This window comes from Limulus polyphemus, unplaced genomic scaffold (assembly GCF_000517525.1).
Source record: "Limulus polyphemus unplaced genomic scaffold, Limulus_polyphemus-2.1.2 Scaffold700, whole genome shotgun sequence".
Classification (NCBI taxonomy): domain Eukaryota; kingdom Metazoa; phylum Arthropoda; class Merostomata; order Xiphosura; family Limulidae; genus Limulus; species Limulus polyphemus.
The window spans coordinates 1-7,410 of record NW_013666310.1 but is presented as its reverse complement, the minus strand read 5'-3'; positions in this window follow the sequence as shown (position 1 = coordinate 7,410).

The following is a 7,410-nucleotide window of genomic DNA, read 5'->3' as shown; positions in this document are numbered from 1 at the left end:
TCATTACCCATTCAAGTTGTCTCCAGCCATTATTAGACGAATTGGCCTTTAGAACCAGGAAAAAGTTTTTCTTCATTACCCATTCAAGTCGTCTCCAGCCATTATTAGACGAATTGGCCTTTAGAACCAGGAAAAAGATTTTCTTCATTACCCATTCAAGTTGTCTCCAGCCATTATTAGACGAATTGGCCTTTAGAACCAGGAGAAAGTTTTTCTTCATTATCCTGGTTCTAAAGGCCAATTCGTCTAATAATGGCTGGAGACAACTTGAATGGGGAAAATATTTCTTGATTTCTTAAAGAACAAAAACGACAACAAAGTACAAAACAAACATATATCTACTATTACGAAGTTTTATATACAGTTATGCTTAAAAAATATGTTACCCTTATATTTATTGTCCACCAGTGGGTCAGCGGCAAATTTATGAACTTATAACGCTAAACATCAAGAGCCAATTGTGTAGCTTTGCACTATAACAACCCACATTTATCTGTACCATTCATGTATATTTTTGTTGTTCTTATTTGTGATCTTCAGTCTAGATAACCACCATAATGCCATATAAAACAGATGATGACTGGTATGATTGTTTCTTATGAATTCTTATATAGAATAGGCTTTAGCCTTCTTTGTGGTTTTTTCGGTCAATAGTTTATACAGGTTGTGTATTGTGACATTACTGTATTACTATATTCCGTACTCCCTGGACAGGATCAACCACTGATTTGTCCATTATCATGTTGTTGTGGAAGAGGTTAGTCACACTTGACATATTTACTACGTGCTTGTCCTGTTCACTAGTTCAGCTTCTATAAACAATATTTTTTATCTTCAAAATCACAATATGATTTAGAATCAGAGTACAAAAAAGTAATTACTTATAATTCACATTCTCGGCACTGCTTTTACCATACTAATGCATCTACTTGTATACAGCGATCCAAATATTAACTGTTTTCGTAAGAGTTTTTAAACCATATGAGAAGTGTTAAATGATTTCGCTTGTTAATCTTAAAACACTTTTACTCACTTATTTAAAATTTATCCACGCCAAAAAAAAAAAAAAGGATTAAAGGACAATTGAAGTTTGAGTTTTCGGAAAACGTGATTCTACTATATAACGATACTAAGACGTTTTATTTAAAAAACACGCGATGTGAATAAATCAGAGAAGCATGAAACTGCATTAGCAAGCTTACATTAGGATTAGTTATGATTTAGTCAGCTTAAAATAAGATTAGTTATCTAACCAGCTTAGAATAGGATTAGTTATCTAACCAGCTTAGAATAGGATTAGTTATGATTTAGCCAGCTTAGAATAGGATTAGTTATCTAACCAGCTTAGAATAGGATTAGTTATGATTTAGCCAGCTTAGAATAAGATTAGTTATCTAACCAGCTTAGAATAGGATTAGTTATCTAACCAGCTTAGAGTAGGATTAGTTATGATTTAGCCAGCTTAGAATAGGATTAGTTATCTAACCAACTTAGAATAGGATTAGCTATGATTTAGTCAGCTTAGAATAAGATTAGTTATCTAACCAGCTTAGAATAGTATTAGTTATCTAACCAGCTTAGAATAGGATTAGTTATGATTTAGCCAGCTTAGAATAAGATTAGTTATCTAACCAGCTTAGAATAGGATTAGTTATGATTTAACCAGCTTAGAATAGGATTAGTTATCTAGCCAGCTTAGAATAGGGCTAGTTACTCAGCTAGCTTATAATGGGATTAGTTTTTTAATGTCGTTAAAAGTTGTTGTTTTCCCGTGGCTGACCAACGGGAATGATGTTTTGCTTAAATCTAATTTGTTTTTTGATTTTACTAATATCATATAAGTTACACTAAACAACTGAAATGAAATAAAAATACTATCAGGCTTAGAAGTATGTATTAGGTATGATTTATCAAGTTTTCAGGTTTAGAAGTATGTATTAGGTATGATTTATCAAGTTATCAGGTTTAGAAGTATGTTTTAGGTATGACTTATCAAGTTTTCAGGTTTAGAAGTATGTTTTAGGTATGATTTATCAAGTTTTCAGGTTTAGAAGTATGTTTTAGGTATGACTTATCAAGTTTTCAGGTTTAGAAGTATGTATTAGGTATGATTTATCAAGTTTTCAGGTTTAGAAGTATGTATTAGGTATGATTTATCAAGTTTTCAGGTTTAGAAGTATGTTTTAGGTATGACTTATCAAGTTTTCAGGTTTAGAAGTATGTATTAGGTATGATTTATCAAGTTTTCAGGTTTAGAAGTATGTTTTAGGTATGATTTATCAAGTTTACTGATCTTACAGGTTTTCTAATATGAGTGTATCATACTGTACAGAATTACTGGGATTCTCTAATGTTAGAAACGAATAGTAAGTTTTTAAAGTAACATAACCAAGATTATCGCCAATAGTTCCTTTGAGATGAAGAATTTTGTGTTTCTTTAAGATTGAATTAGATCACTCATAAGATTGTAATTCAAGGGACACGGAAATATTAACTTAAGATGATGTACAAAAGTGTTAAATATCTCATAATCCAAGTGTTAACGAATTTGATATTCGTTTATTTTTAATTCAGGGTTTAATGCTCATAGATACGCTTGATTTTTAAACTCAATTAATACGGGTAAAATAATTATTTACATAAAAGTACCATATGGAAATGGGAAAATATCTCGGTTAGCTTCAAACAATATTCAGTAGATGGCAGCACATATATCTCCAGGTTCAGTATTCTATCCGAAAATACATAAATTTTCCAACAGATTTTTTTAAAGTTCTCATGAATAACCATTAAAACTAATTATAATTTATACAAATATGGGCGAGTGTTTCAACTTTCCGTAATATCATTACATACACACACATTGATCATTAACTGACGTTAAAATTGATGTGTAACTGGGATCGTAATGATACAGAGCCCAATTTCGTGATGATAACACAAACAATCGGACTATTTATACCAACGAAATTCAGACAATAACAGAGAAGCTATCACCTCTGTTTATTTATCTACTTTTCCGGTACAATAAGTATTGGTGTTATTCATAAAACGAAGACTAGAACAATAGAAGGAAAGGTATCATACAAACAGATTAGGAAAACGATTATTTTTGTCTTAATGCAGACAAACACACACATGTACATATATATATATTCACTAATGTAGACAATTTTGGGTTATTTAATGCAATCAGTTTCAGTCAGATTATTACAAATGTAAACAAATAGCTAAATAAGTCCCAATACAAACCTTCTAAACGTATTTAAATATTGTTTATAAGAACAGTTTTTTTAATGGGAATTCCAATGGAAAGTAGATCAGCTTCACCTATTTATCATAATTTCATGTTTACCATGGAATCCAAAGTATTAGATACTGCTCCACCTATTTATCATAATTTCATGTTTACCATGAAAACCAAAGTATTAGATACTGCTCCACCTATTTATCATAATTTCATGTTTACCGTGGAAACCAAAGTATTAGATACTGCTCCACCTATTTATCATAATTTCATGTTTACCATGGAAACCAAAGTATTAGATACTGCTCCACCTGTTTATCATAATTTCATGTTTACCATGGAATCCAAAGTATTAGATACTGCTCCACCTATTTATCATAATTTCATGTTTACCATGGAAACCAAAGTATTAGATAACGCTCCTGTTGACCTCATTCTGTGTCTGATCTTCAGTATTTCACGATCTCTTGAACAAACCAGATCCACAGTGTATCAGTGATATACTATTAACTGTACATCGGAGAGGTAACGTAAATCTTGAAGTATTCAATAAACGTATACATAATGGGAGGTTTCTCCGAAATAGTACTTCTGCTGTAAAACATTTCACTGTTCAGAGCGTAGTCAGGTTACATTAAAAATAATGGGGTAATAGTAAAATATTGCACTCACTAACAGTCCAGCTATGAAGGATCACGATAAACTTAAAACTAACGATGAAAAATATACCAATCTACCCCTGACCTGACATTTGTAGCTGAAATATATAACTGTATATTTCTCCCTTTTTCCACGTAACTACAAGCCACGTGCTGCTAGAGTGACTGACTGGTAAATATACAACAGAAATCATTCTGTACTTATTCAAGTGCCGCTTGTGTCCTGATCACATAACCAGACCTACCAGAAACAGAGTATTAGTTCACAGTAGAAACTGTAACTAAAAACCACGTGCTGCTAGAGAGACTCTAATATTCTGTTTCTGGTAGGTCTGGTTGTGTAATCAGGACACAAACGGCACTTGAATAAGTACAGGATGATTTATGTTGTATATTTACCGATTTGTAAAGTTTATATCAATACACGTAACATGTTTACGAATGCATGAGCATTAACTTTGTTGATTTACTTATGCTACAGTGTTAATCAAACTTCAATTGGTTTGCTTTACGTCGCCTGAACAAGCATTAATTAGTACCTTAAGTATCCCGATGCTATTATATAGCCAGCAAAGAGAGATTTATAAAAAATTAGTATCACGCTTATGGTGATGTAATGTCACCCAAACCACCAATCAATAAATAGTCGCACGACTTGATTAGAAAGTGTCTTTGTTGTGTTTTTTATTGTGGTTACGCACAAAGCAAAACAATAGGGTATATGTGTGTGTGTACCCCACCATCGGTATGGAAACCTGGTTTTTAGTGTTATAAGTGGGTGGACTTACCAGTGGGTAATGTTTTACAAACATAATAATTTGCAAAACAACGAATATTGTTCACTTATTGAAAAATCGTAATAGTAATTCTGGTAATTTTATTGTGTATTGTTAATGAACTATGTAAACAATAGGTCAGCTAGGTTATGTGTTTATTTGGGAGCCAAGGTCCTTAATTTTAATAGTTTCCGCTTTACTTTCTATAAGAAATGTTTTAGCTCCATATAAAGTTTCCAGAATGAAAGAAAATTTTGGGTAGCTGTATTTTTCAAAATAACGAAAACCAACAGATTTAGATGTTTCTACTGTGAAGTTTAAATATTTCTAGCGCTAGCATTTCTATGTATAACATCTTATATGGGCCTAAGACACACAAAAATATCCTTGAACTTTGTTTTATTCAATTTATTAAACTTCAATGACATTTTTACAGTTTCTACTTTATGGAAACGATTTTAACTGCGATGTGAAATATCAATTTGTACATTTTCAATATTACTCTGGTTTATTAATAAACAAAGTATAGCTTTTTATTCCAAAATGTTATAATATTCGTGACTTCCATAACGAGAAGACCTACTTGTGAATCTTGTGTTTTAATGTTTTCCAAATGGATTGTCCATAAAGTAGTTATGCTTTACGAAAAAGTCTGCTTTTACAAGTTTCAAGAAAACAAAACCAAACATTAATTAATCTTTACGAGTCTCATCAAACCTAACGTTTTTTACAAAATAAAATTGAAGTTTCAACTCAGTTAAATAAATTCTTAAGAAGAGGCTATTATAGAAAGAAGCTTAAGCATCTTTGAAAAGAAGAATCGAAACAGCTTATATATATAGTGTTGTAAAAGTATAATGTAGCTACAAATGACACTGACATTTTAGTAAACATCTCTCTTTGAGTGAGTATGTTTATTTATTTCCCCACTGTTTTGCTCTTTGTTTTATATTAATATCGGTGTTATAAGAACTTTTGTGATTGTTTAAATACCTCCTAAAGAAAACACGAATACGCAACTTCGTTTTAAACATACGTTAAAAAGTATTTATAATATTATAAGAAATAATAACGAAATATTTTCCAAATGACATTTAATTAAACAAGGAACAATAATGTACGGAAATTAAGGTTAAAAACTTTCGTTAGTCCATTGGATTTCTCGACGTCAAGTTTGATACGTTCATTGTAATATTTAATACAAGTTGTAAATGTCATACCCATTATTATTTCAATTAATGAGTGAAGAAAGATGAGAAATGCAGCTATTATATATATATATATATTATCTAGAGCTTTCGACTTCAAATTAGATGAAATACCAAGCTTTTAATTCCATTCTTTAAAAATATCAGAAGTATAAAGCACTATCGTTAGTGACTTTTAAAATGACTACATAATTACATGCACAAAAATACGTAGCTCGGAGTGTTGACTTATAATCATATAGATGCAGGAACAGAAATTAAACTTTCCAGCTTCTTTGATAAATAGCAACTGTTTTTGTTTAAAAAGACAATATCATATTAATATGAAAATATACTTCAGTAGTAAAAACTTAAACAAATTTTATAAATCTTAGGTAAGTCTAGGCAACACTTAAGTCAATTGTACAAAAGGTTTACAAAAACAAAAGGCAAACTGAAACGGACATCAATATCTCACTCTGGGAAAATCAAACCACGTTAGTACATGAGTTTCAATATTTCGTTAGTGAACTTATTTGAAGTTGTCAACTTCGTAAATTATGATGTAACTGCACCTGATAAACAAGCTCAGTATGAAAGATGAAATATTAGTATTGAAAATTATAAACGGCCGTCTTGCCATAAAAGGTTATAAAATGGCAACGCAATATCTTTTAACGTGGGGCCTATAATAGAAGCTATGACGTACAGATATTGGCTGCTATATATAACATAGGCACAGCCCGAATGGCTATAAAGGTATCTATTCAACAGAAGGTATTTTATTTATTAGAAAAGTCTAGTACATGGTAAAAGCAGCTGAAATCATCCATGTTCCTAGAGATCCAAATCCACAATAATGTTTATAGTTACAAGCCATTTTAACAAGGTAAGTCTTATAAAACAACAGTAACATAATATAGTACAAATATACATGTAAGTAGTGTTGATATATAGACACGTTCTTTGTTATCTACCTGTTTTTAGTTTTTGAAATCGCTTTAATTTTACATAAGTGAGAATAGTGCTAGTTGTTCTGATGTTTATAACCTATTGTAATTAGTATTTTTATTCTTTACTAGCTGGAATACCCGTCCCCTGGACGGAAGTTATTTAAATTAAATATTAATGAAAGGTTATCTTAGGAGACGAAAAGCTGCTTCCCGTATATGTAATTGTAAAAAACGCCCATAAAAACTGCAAAATATAAAATGTGAATCGGTAAGTTTGTATGTATCTCCGCATGAACCAAACAGACCGTGAAGCCAAATTTGGTGACGATCCATCAACACGGGGCGAAGTTGTGGTAAAACCCGCAAAACTGAAAATTTGTATGTACCCCCCGCATGGACCTAATGAACCTCCATACCAGCTTTAGTGAAGATCCACTCACACCCTGTGATGTAGTTACATGGACATACAACAGACAGTACTATTATATTTATATAGATTAAAATTTAAAGTCGAGCTATATAGCATGTGAGTCAGTTATGTTAAGCTCGGCATGGCCAGGTGTATAGGGCTCTCAACTCGCGATCTGC